This window comes from Chenopodium album, chromosome 5 (genome assembly GCF_948465745.1).
Source record: "Chenopodium album chromosome 5, dcCheAlbu1.1, whole genome shotgun sequence".
Taxonomy (NCBI): Eukaryota; Viridiplantae; Streptophyta; class Magnoliopsida; order Caryophyllales; family Amaranthaceae; genus Chenopodium; species Chenopodium album.
The window spans coordinates 69,682,441-69,694,920 of record NC_137838.1 but is presented as its reverse complement, the minus strand read 5'-3'; positions in this window follow the sequence as shown (position 1 = coordinate 69,694,920).

Genomic DNA, 12,480 nt, shown 5'->3' with positions numbered 1-12,480 from the left:
ACCTATACTCTGAAGGTCCCAAACTAGGTCAGAGTCAACATGAGGGACGAAGTGAGACATGCGAGGTGGAGAGAATGCCACCTCGGGCTGAGGCTGAGGCTGGGGTGGTGGAACTGGTGGTGATGGTGCCTGCCCCCTAGCGTTGGCAACTAAAATATCATATGTGTAAGATGGTTGCCCTGGGGGAAAGGCGGTCAAGTCAGGACTGGGTAGGGGAAAGATGGGCAAAGGTTGCTCGCTCCCAGTCCTAATACACCAAAAGGGTGTCTGCTCGCTATCCGGTCGTACCCACCCCAACTCCTCAAAATACCTAGTAGTCATATAGGTATCTGGTCCACAGTTGGTCAGTTGGTGGGGTCCATCCACTACAAAACCGGCCTTTTTCACTGCTATTCGAGTGATAAGGCCTCCTAAATGGATGGGGGTGCGAGATGTGGTGCTGGTCGTGGCATGCCTACTCAGATGGTGAATAATAAACCTACGTACCTATGTTCAACTTCCCGAACCCATACACATAGTGACCTATGACAGCTAGATCGTTAGTTTGGGCATTATGGGACTCGTTCCTACCTAAAAAACACTACTAATTATGACCAAGGGACGGGGGTAAAATACTATGTAAAATAGACACATCACCCCTTAAACCCTAGAAATAAAACTACTCACACATAATAGAAACTAAACTAATCAAAGCAACAAAACAAGACATGATCAAAAGAATAAAGTAAACAACTAAGATTAAGAGAAGAGAAATCGTTACAAAAGAAATCTGGATTAATGAAAAATAATTAAGAACAAAAGTATAAGAGAAATGAAGAGAGAGGAAATATCCTAAGTAGAGAGAGAAAATCTAAGAAAGAAGGTAATCAGAATTTACTTACATAATTCGTACTTAAAAATTCCTAAAACAAACTAATCAGCTCTAAGAAAAACACGCGCCTGATCGGGCCCGCCTTTTTGCCCTGCCTTTGATGGCACGATGCGCCCGATCGAGCCTACGCTCACCGATCGGGCGCGCATTCTTGAGGCTGCTGTTGCGCGCATTCGCCCGATCGGGCGTACGCTTGCCCGATCGGGCCCGGCTTCCTCTTCGAGGCTTGTATTTCGATTGGGCTCGATTCCTCGGCCCAATCCGGATTTCCTCATCGGGTCTTGATTAGTCGATCCAATAGCCCCGGTATCACATACCGAGCCCTTAATCACCGGCTCACACCGATCCTGGGCTTCAAGAATGGTCGTGTCTTTCTAGCTTCCGTAGTCGATCCATGAAAACCCGAGAAAATGCTCCAAAAGTGCAATTTCCTGTAAAACTCAACTAAAACTACGAAAACACTAGAAAACACAAATTAGTAATAAAAGTGGCTCTAAAGAGCCAAAAACACTACTAATAATGACCACGGGACGGGGGTAAACCACTATATAAATTGGATATATCACCCTAAAGCCAAAATAACCAAACCAACAAACCCTAACTCATTCCAACTCCTAACTCGCACCGCCCCTCTACCCCTTCTCTTTCTATCTTCCCTCTCCTCTTTCTTCTCTCAAATCCTTAGTGCCCTCTCTCTATCTCCTCTTTACCCTCTATTTCTCCTCCTTTAGTCTCTGCAACCCCACCGCATTCCTCCTTCGATTCTCATGGTTGGCTCACCAACGGCCCTCGCAACGACTCCAACCACTATCATCAACAATCGCAACAACAATTGCAACCATACGCATCATCGCTAGATCGAGCTTCGAACCCGCAACACCAACAATGGCTTTTATCTCATTGACAATTAAATTTTTTTATTTTGTATTTTGTACAGTTAGCTTACAGATTTTTGTCAAATTTCTTTATTATGTACATGGTGTGTAAAATTTCTTTGTTTGTAATTTTCCAAAATTATTTGTTGGTTTTTTAAATTTCTAGTCTATTTAATCTTCTTCTAATTTAAGTAGCAATGAATTAATTTATTTAGAGAATTGATTCATTATTAAATTTTCTCTAGTTCAATTCAGTGAATATATTAAATATGTTCGAATATTGGGTATCCAAGCTATCGATCCGAAACTTTTCGGATATCCAAAAAGTTTCTCGAATACCGATATCAGATATAAGAATTTTTGAATAAGGATATCCGATCTGAAACCCAATTTCAGATCGGATATCCCATCCATGCTCACCCCTAGAAAGGTGAGGGGAAATTGATTATCTCCTTCAATCAATTGAGATGGGTTCTACCTTTCCTCGCCAATTTTACGAGTCTAGTGAGTTTGGTCTCTACTGTACTTCAACCACTTACAAAGCTTTGGGTAGGGTTCTTGACAGCCTTGAGGAGGAGGAGCGTCTCAAAAGGGCTTAGGGTCAGGGTGAGTCCCGTGGCAAGGAAACGCTTGATTTCAAAGATGTATGTACCTGTAGATCCGGTTGCTGAAAGTGGTTAGGGTAGTTCTGTGGCCACCAAAAAGACCAGATCTAAGAGAGCTAGGCCACCCACGAAGATCCGGTCTAGAAGGAAGTCGGCGTTGGAGGCTCTAAGGCGGATGCGTTGGCTGCCAAATGAGGAGTTCATTGTTCTGTCCTCTAATGATGAGCCTGAAAAGGAGGAGGGTTCATCACCTCCTTCAAACAAGGCTGATTCTTCTTCTGGCTCTGGCTCTATTGTAAAGCACTGTGTGAGGCGGATGAACCCTAAGGTTCAACCCTCTGAGTGACTGCTTGTGTAACAATCTCTAACCCTAACTTCTTTCTTTTTTTTTTATTTGAGTCCCTTTGCACGTAATTGTACAAACTATAAAATAGTGTACTAGTTATTGGCCTGGAAAATGTCTTGGATCATTATAATTTTGTAAGTTTGATCAGAATTAAATTTAGAAGGTTAATGTTCAACGACATTTATAAATTAATGAAAATATAATAATAAAGATTTAATAATAGTAATAATAATAATAGTAATAATAATAATAATAATAATAATAATAAACTACCTTATATGATAAAATGCAAAAAATAAAATAAAATGAAGATGATTCAAAATTTTTGATGTGACATTATGAGTGAACATTATGTGCACTTTAAAACAAAAAATAATTTAATTAGTTAACCACATTCCAAACTACAGTAGCAAAATGGTAGGTTTTAAATAATAATAATTATTATAATAATTAATTTATTACAAATTAGATGGTAAATTATTGTGTAGTTTACTAAGGAGTAACATATATACTATAAATGAAAAATTAAATAGAAAATTACGAGGGAGGGTTTTTTTGGTTCCTTCTAGGGTTTTTCCCTTGGGAAGGTTTTCCTACCCTCCATTGCTAGGTTTTTTTCAATTTCTTTGAAGGTTTTCCTTCCCTCTTCTCCTTTTTCTCTCCATCTCTTTTCCTCTTGGTCTTAGTTGTGAATCTTTGTAGGGGCTTCCACTTGTATTTTTACCGGTGATAAGCCCCAAAAACCTTTCAATTGCTTTCAATAAATAGATCTCATCCTTGTGATGATGATTTTTGTCTTGAGTTTATTTTCTTTTTGTGTTTGTTTTGTGAAAATTGAAGATTTAGGGTTTCATGATCTCTACAAGAATCCGGAGGATCACATGAGTATTTTCACTCAGACGACTACGCATCAGTGGATTTCAAGCCGAATCAATGCGAACTCACATCTTGTATTGCTTCAGATGAAGTTTTTTATTAAGGCGATTATTAATCAAATCTACGATGTATTTAGTTTTAAGGTGAATACTTATGTTAGAATTTTGATTTTTTAGGAATTATATGTAAGTGTCGTTTGGCTATTTTTTAATTAATGAAATCCCTTTTCTTCTTGTTCCAAAAAAAAAAAAAAAAAAAATTACGAAAGTTACGTTGCATGAAACAGACTAAAATAATTACTATATGGAGGCTATGCCTATTTAGAGGTTTTTTTTGTAAGAGATTAAACTTTACTACAATGTAGGGGTGTCCATTCGGTTTTCGGTTTGGATTTAGGCCAAATCCAATTTGATCCGAAATAAAATTCGGCTTTCAATTATCAAATCCAATCCGATCCGAATTTCTTACTAAATCCAATTCGAATTAAAATTCAGTTATTTAGATCCGATCCGAAAATCCAAATCAGAATACGTGCAAATTTTAAGCCTAATCCGATTATAAAAATAAAAAATAAATATATAAGATTTTTGGAAGGATAGTTGTACATGATTAATTCAAGTATTAAAAACATACTTTTATATGATTAATAATAATGTAATTATATATGAATATAGTTTAACATGATTAATACCATCCTTGTTTGTAAAAGAATGATTTCATATTTCGGTCTTTTTGGATCCAAACAAGGTCAATCTGATTTGATCCAAAAATCCGAATTATCAAAAAAATTTAAACTAATCCAATCCGATTAAAATTCGCATCCGATCCAAATTAATAATTCAGTTTGAATTGGATTGGATTTCAGTTTAATCCGAATATTGGACACCCCTACTACAATATGTGTGTGTGAAGAAAGTGACGACGCATAAGAACATACATGGCGCAATTATCTTAGTTTAAGGGTTGACACCTAACACTACCGTGTTGTCCGTTTGAGTTTTATAATATTATAGATTTGAGAAAATAACATTTGATGACTAATTTATATCACCCTAAATTCTAATTTATTAAACCATTCATTAAATTTAGAATCGAGTATGCCTCAGACATGAACTAGTTATTGTCATTAAACCCAGAATGAACGAAACTCAATTGCACTACTTAAACAAGCAAATAAACTTTAAAAATCCTAAATTAAAACAATGTTGCATGCATCTAGACTTGACAATCTTGACCCGGCCTAAATGACTTGACCCCTGATCTGAAAATTGACCCAAAAAAATTACCCGAAACTGAGTCGAAACTCAAAATCTACCCTACCCGACTTGTACTCGACCCAAAAGCGGAGCCGACTTTATTTTGACTCGATACCCAAAACGACCCAACCTAATTGACACTCAACCCAAAGTCAACCTGATCTAATCTTAACTTGAATTGCTTGATCGACATGAACAAACACGATACTTGACATGTCCAAAACTAAATTTATTACCTAATACCTGAACTAAAAATGTCTGGTGCCATAAATGACTCAAACTATTTCATCCCCAACCTTAGCTAAGCTCAAAACGGAATAAAATTATTGATTTGATCTTGATTATCAATACAAAATGAATAACCCAACCCGAAATCTAGTTGAACTAAAATGACTTGTAATTGACCCGACTCGAATAACCCGTTTGTTAGGTCTAATTACATCATTCCTTAGCTCAACCTAGTTACTAAAGTAACCTTTAATCAAGTACCATCCAAACTAGCACTGTGTCAAAATAGTTTGACTATTCGATTTGAAATCGATTAGGTTAGAATCGGTTCAGTTTGAAACCGGTTTAAGTGACCTATGAGTCGATTTCAGTTCGGTTCAAATTATTATCGTTTTGGTTTGGTTTCAATTATTTTTGTGCGGTTTAAATTTGGTTTGGCTTGTAAACACTTCGGTGCAAAAAGTTGCGCGGTTTGTTGATGATTTGGTGTAAACAGTTTTTAACCCGTTTCAAACGATTTTGGGTTAGGAACGGATCTGGTTAACAATGGTATGGTTCTTTTACGGTTCAATTCTATTTCAGTTTGGTTTAGAACGGTTCAATTTGTTAACTAGTTTGGTACTTATACTATTTAACATTATTCGGATCGGTTCGATTTTGAGTTTACTAAAATACGATTCGGGTCGATTTTTTATTTCAATAAAAGGTTGTTAATTGGTTCGTTTCTCATTTGGATTGGTTGATTTTGGACAGTAAAACATCATTTAAATAATTGTTGTTGAATTAGCATATATATTTTTTGTTATTGGAAGATCATTTTTCTCAGCTTAGTAAGACAATCTAGTGGATAGGGATACCGGGTCATTCGTCAACAGGGGTTCAGACTTATTCAGTCTTGATATGATTATATTATTTTGTCAATTGTACTACTAACAAACATCTTAATAACTAATGCTTTTTAATGATAATTGTTTTTGATTGGTTATTATCATCTCCTAATGTTATGTATATTTTCAACACTTTCTTTTCTTCTATAGTTGTTCTAATGATTCCTAAAAAAAAAAAAAAGGTTAGATGTTCTAATGAAGTAATGACGCACGAACATAGTTTTAAATCAGTTATGCGTAAAATAAATAAACAGAAACTAACTACTAACTTAACAACTAACTTAATCGATACTCTAGTAATAACGTACTTCGTAATAAACATATATGTGTGCATAGTTTCATTTCATTTCTAGTCATCTTTGGGTTTGTGGTCCCTTGAGTTTCCAGCGGTTGCGCCTTCATGAAAAAATGTTTTTTGATTGGTTTTTGGAAACGGTTTCTTGTTTTGGGTCATTGGAGGATTGGAATGAGTTGTTTTCTTTCTTTTTTGTGTTATGGGCGATTTGGGTGCTCATAACAATGGGTGGTTTAATTTCGTCAGCTAAAGTCTTTTCCGAGGGAAATCTTGTGTCTAGCTTCGCAAAGGAAGTTAGGATTATGTTGGCGGAAGATTTTAGTCATAACGTTTCCACTTATAGTCTTTGTCGATAGCAGGTCTATCGGTTGTGTTTTTTGGGATGGCTTCGAGGTGACGCTTCTAGTCCTGGACATGTGCATGCTTTTGTGATGGTGCTTGGTCTTTAGCTGATAATCTTGCAGGGCAGAGTGGGTATTCCGGGATGTGAGGTTTGCAACGGTGTTTGGTGGTGGGACTCGGGCTTGTATTTCCTTGTCTCTTTTACAAGTTGAGTTTCGGGCCTGCTTTTGGGGTTTGCGTAGCGCTTACAGAAGGGGCTACTGTCGCATTTTGGTTTATTTAGATTGCAAGGTTCTTTGATTAGTTCTTGGGAATCTTCGTCAGCCTGTTTTCTTGTTGCTTCAGGATATTCATTTTCTAATTGTGGTCTAGATGCGTGTCGGATAGTTAAGGTTCCTAGACAATGGATTGTTCCTACTCACTGATTGGCTGCGCCTTCATGAAAAAATGTTTTTTGATTGGTTTTTATTGGGGATATTCTAGATACGCTAAGATATTATTGTGATATATTTTAGGTAGCATATCTTGTGGAAAGATATGGTAGAATATTATGGAAAGTTTGGGTTGTTAACCTAGATATATATATATATATGTGTGTGTGAAAATATTTTATGCAATTCCTCTTTGATTTAACATGGTATCAAGAGCTTAGTTGAGATCTGATTTCTTCCAGTTCGTTTAATTTTCATAATTAACGAACGACCACATAATTTTTTTTTTCTTTTCTTCCTGACATCGTGAGGAGATGACTGGCGGAGGTCAAGGTTCCGGCAACGGCGGCGATGGAGGAAGGAATAAGGTTGACATGACCTATTACTTGGGTTCGAGTGATGGTCCAGGAAACATGATTACTCCGATTCAGCTTCGGGGTGAGAATTATGACGAATGGGCGAGGGCTATACGCACCTCGTTGAAGGCAAAGAGGAAGTATGGTTTTATTGACGGGACTGTCAAGAAACCGGTTGATGCTGAGAAATTAGAAGACTGGGAAGCAGTTCACTCGATGCTAGTTGCGTGGATTTCCAATACTTTGGACTCTTCGGTGAGGGCAACTATTGGTGAATATGATGATGCTCAATTATTGTGGACCAATTTGAAAAATCGATTTTGTGTAGTTAGCGGTACTCGGATTTGTCAATTGAAAATGGCCTTGGGTGAATGTAAGCAAGGCAAGACTGATTCCGTGGCCGTATACTTTGGTCGAATCTCGAAAATTTGGGATGAATTGCACACCTACATCACGGTTCCCGCTTGTTCATGTGGGGCGTGTAAGTGCAATATTGTGGCTCAAGTAGAGCGTTTGCGCCAAGAGGACTTTGTTCATCATTTTCTCATTGGCTTAGACGATGCTTATGCCTCTCTTAGAGGTCAACTTTTGGCCCAAGAACCCATTCCGACTGTAGACAAGGCATACCAACAGCTAATTCAAGCGGAACGCTTGCGAGGAAGTGATACATCGATGACACCGTCCCATGAGAACCCTATGGCATTCAAGGTGCAGCATGATTCTAAGTCGAGTCGCGCAACTGATAACTCGGACAAGCTGTGTAATCATTGCAATCGGGTAGGCCATGAGGAGTCGGATTGCTATCAGCTTCACGGTTATCCGCCATGGTGGGGTGAGAGAGGTCGTGGAGGTCGAGGTAGGGGACGTGGAGAGCCTGGAAAAGGGGGCCGTGGAGGTCGTTCTGGTGGCCGAGGCAGTCAAGCACCTGCTGCCCCTATGCGAGCCAATAAAACAGGGGGGCAGGCTGCTACTTCGAGCACTTCACAAGCGTCTGTTGCTGATGGCGCTGCACTTTCGGGGGTAACCTCAGCTCAAATTCAACAATTTATTGAGCACTTGGCTAATATGAAACCAAAACTTCAGGGTAAGAACAATAGCGATTGGATTGTTGACACCGGCACTTCCAATCACGTCACTTGTGATTTGTCTCTTTTGACGAATGTCTCTAATGTGCAAAATTGTCCGGTAGGCCTACCGGATGGGAAAAGTGCTAGTGATTCTAAAATTGGCTCCGTTTTTTTGCAAGGGGGTTTGAGGATTGATAATGTTCTTTTTGTTCCTCAATTAAATTGCAATTTAATATCCGCAACCCAATTATGTGATGAATCGAATTGCACTCTGCAATTTACTAACAAACTTTGTGTTATACAGGACCTAACGACGAGGAAGGTGATTGGAGCGGGTGAACGAGTGGATGGACTTTACTATTTCCGTGGTGTCCCTGCAGTAAAAGCTTTGAAGCTAGATGGGAATTGTTCGACAGAGTTGTGGCATCAACGAATGGGGCATCCTTCCGGAAAGGTTTTGCAATATCTTCCAGTTCTAAGTAGTTCTCATAGAAGTCTAAAAACTTGTGATGTATGCCCTCGGGCAAAACAACATAGGAGTAGTTTTCCCTTAAGCAAATATAAGGCTAGTCGTTTGTTTGAACTTATTCATGTTGATTTGTGGGGACCTTACAAGGTCGCGTCAACTTGTGGTTCTCATTATTTTTTAACAATAGTTGATGATTATTCTAGAGGAGTATGGACGTACTTGTTAAGAAATAAAACTGAAGTTGAATTGATGTTTCTCAATTTTGTTGCTTTAATTAAACGACAATTTGGCCTTGAAATTAAGATCGTTCGGAGTGACAATGGAACGGAATTTAATTCCTTGAAAGGCTATTTTTTTGCTAGTGGGATAATATTTGAGACTTCTTGTGTGGGAACGCCTCAAAAAAATGGACGTGTTGAGCGTAAACATCAACATATTATTAATGTAGCCCGAGCTTTGAGATTTCAAGCGAATTTACTGATTAAATTTTGGGGGGAATGTGTTCAAACTGCTTGTCATTTGATAAATCGTACTCCGTCTAGATTGCTTGGTTTTAAAACCCCGTTTGAGGTATTGTTTGGTAAACAACCTATGTATGAACATTTGAAAGTGTTTGGGTGCTTGTGCTATGTGCATAATCAACGAAGTAAGGGGGACAAGTTCGCTAGTAGGAGTAGAAAGTGCGTTTTCTTGGGGTATCCCTTTGGAAAGAAGGGATGGAAGGTGTTAGACTTGGAGACTAAAGGGACTTTGGTTTCTCGTGATGTGCACTTTATTGAGAATATGTTCCCTTTTCGTAGTACGGTGGCTGAAAATTCACAAAGCTCACCACGGGCTCAAGATTCGAATTTTGTTGGAAGTGATGATGAATGGGGGAGTGATATAGAGAGTGTGGATGGCCACGAGGCTGCACACGACGCTGGGGCAGAGGAGGCCGCAGGCAGCCCGCGGCAGGAAGGCCATCACCGTGACCAACCTGCGGATGGCGCTGCCAGCACCCCTCCAGCGAACGCTGGTGCGACAGTCTGCGAGGAGCACAGCCACTCTGCCCAGGGTGCTGGAATTCCAGCGAGCAATGCCTCCTCGCACACCAGCAGCGAGGCAGCAGGGCAGGGAGATGTCCCACACAGCCCACACGAGCTTGAGGTGTTCGAACACGCAGAAAATGACGAGCCTATGGGTAAAAGCATGCGTCCAAAATACAAGCCTGTTAAATTTCGGGACTACGTGACTCACACCATTCGGAATAAAAGTCCATCCTCGCCTCAATGTTCATCCGCGTCTCCTTCCTCAGGTACTGTTTATCCTACAGCACATTTTGTTGATTCTCACCGATTTTCTGTGAAACACAGAACATATATTGCTGCAATCACAGGTAGTAAGGAACCGAAAAATTTCAAGGAAGCAATGAAGCATGAAGGATGGAGAAAAGCAATGGCAGATGAAATTCGGGCACTAGAAGACCAATTCACATGGGTCCTAGAATCTCTTCCACCTGGCAAAAAGGCACTCGGAAGTAAATGGGTCTATAAAGAGAAGTACGACGAACATGGAAATTTGCAAAGATTAAAAGCTCGACTAGTGATATTCGGCAATCATCAGGTCGAAGGTCTAGATTACAACGAGACTTTTGCTCCGGTGGCAAAGATGGTGACAGTGCGTACTTTTCTTGCAGTTGCAGCAGTGAAGAATTGGGAAGTCCATCAGATGGATGTGCATAATGCCTTCTTACATGGTGACCTGGAGGAGGAGGTATACATGAAAATTCCCCCTGGTTTCGACAAAGATAATTCTGGGAAAGTATGCAGGATGAAGAAGTCATTATATGGCTTGAAGCAAGATCCCCGGTGTTGGTTTGCTAAATTGACAAAAGCTTTGAAGAATTATGGGTTTAACCAGTCATACTACGATTATTCCCTTTTTACTCTGACGAGAGGGAAAATGCAACTTAATGTGCTTGTTTATGTTGATGATTTGATTGTTGCCGGGAACGATAAAACTGCTTTGTTGTCATTCAAAACATATCTAGGTGATTGTTTCAAGATGAAAGACTTGGGTGTGTTAAAATATTTTTTGGGGCTAGAGATAGCCAGAAATAAGCAGGGAATTTTCATGTGTCAGAAGAAGTATGCCTTAGACATTATTACTGAAACAGGGTTGCTTGATGCGAAACCTGCAGATTTTCCCATGGAGCAAAACCACGGGCTAGCTCTGGCAAATGGGGATTATTTGGTGATGTTGAGCGATATAGACGCCTCATAGGGCGTTTGATTTACTTAGCTGTTACTAGGCCGCACTTGGCTTATTCTGTGCATATTTTGTCTCAATTTATGCAGAGCATGAGAGTAGAGCACTGGGATGCTACTTTGCGAGTTGTGCGGTATTTGAAGAAGAGTCCAGGCCAGGGTATTTTACTACGGTCTGATAGTGCTCTACAGTTGGAAGGGTGGTGTGATTCAGATTGGGCGAGTTGTCCATTATCTCGGCGCTCTTTGACAGGATGGTTTGTGTTTCTTGGTTTATCTCCCGTGTCGTGGAAAACCAAGAAACAACCCACGGTTGCTATGAGCTCTGCGGAAGCAGAGTACAGATCGATGTCCGCTTGCACTCGTGAGTTGAAGTGGCTAAAGCGGATTCTGAGGGATTTAGGTGTGCGGCATGAGAGCGGCATGCATCTCTATTGTGATAGTCAGTCGGCATTATACATTGCCAAGAATCCGGTGTTCCATGAGCGTACGAAACACATTGAGGCTGATTGTCATTTTGTAAGGGACGCCATTACAGAAGGTCTCATAAAACCGTCGTATGTGCCTACGACGCTTCAGTTGGCCGACATTTTCACAAAGGCATTGGGGAAGGTCAAGTTTGATTTTTTACTCCGCAAGTTGGGCATCTATGATCCGTATGCTCCCACTTGAGGGGGGGGGGTATTGGGGATATTCTAGATACGCTAGGATATTATTGTGATATATTGTAGGTAGCATATCTTGTGGAAAGATATGGTAGAATATTATGGAAAGTTTGGGTTGTTAACCTAGATATATATATATATATGTGTGTGTATATTGTGATCATGAATGAAAGTGAATACAGAGAAAATATTTTATGCAATTCCTCTTTGATTTAACAGGTTTTTTTTTTTGGCTAAAGTGGTATTTTAAATGTACTAGTGGTATACATGTATCGTTTTAATAGTACTATTTACAACCATTATAGATGAAAGTGGTACAATGTTTGAAGGAAGGAGGGAGGTTAGTTATGCATTTGCAAATGCATAACAAATACTAAAATATTAAAAAGCAAATGGGGGTGAGAGAAAGGAGGAGAGAGATGGGTAAGTGGGACCACTTTTTAAATGTACCATTGAAAGCTTAGATAATATCATTGACTATGTAGTGATACTATTTCTACCGTAGTGATACTATTTCTACACGTAGTAAATACCACTGAATGAATATATAGTACCACTACATACATAAATAGTACCACTGAAATGTTCAATGGTACCATTTAATCATCTAGTGATACAATTGATCACCCAGTGGCACTACTCTAAATTCAGAAATGCATTTACGT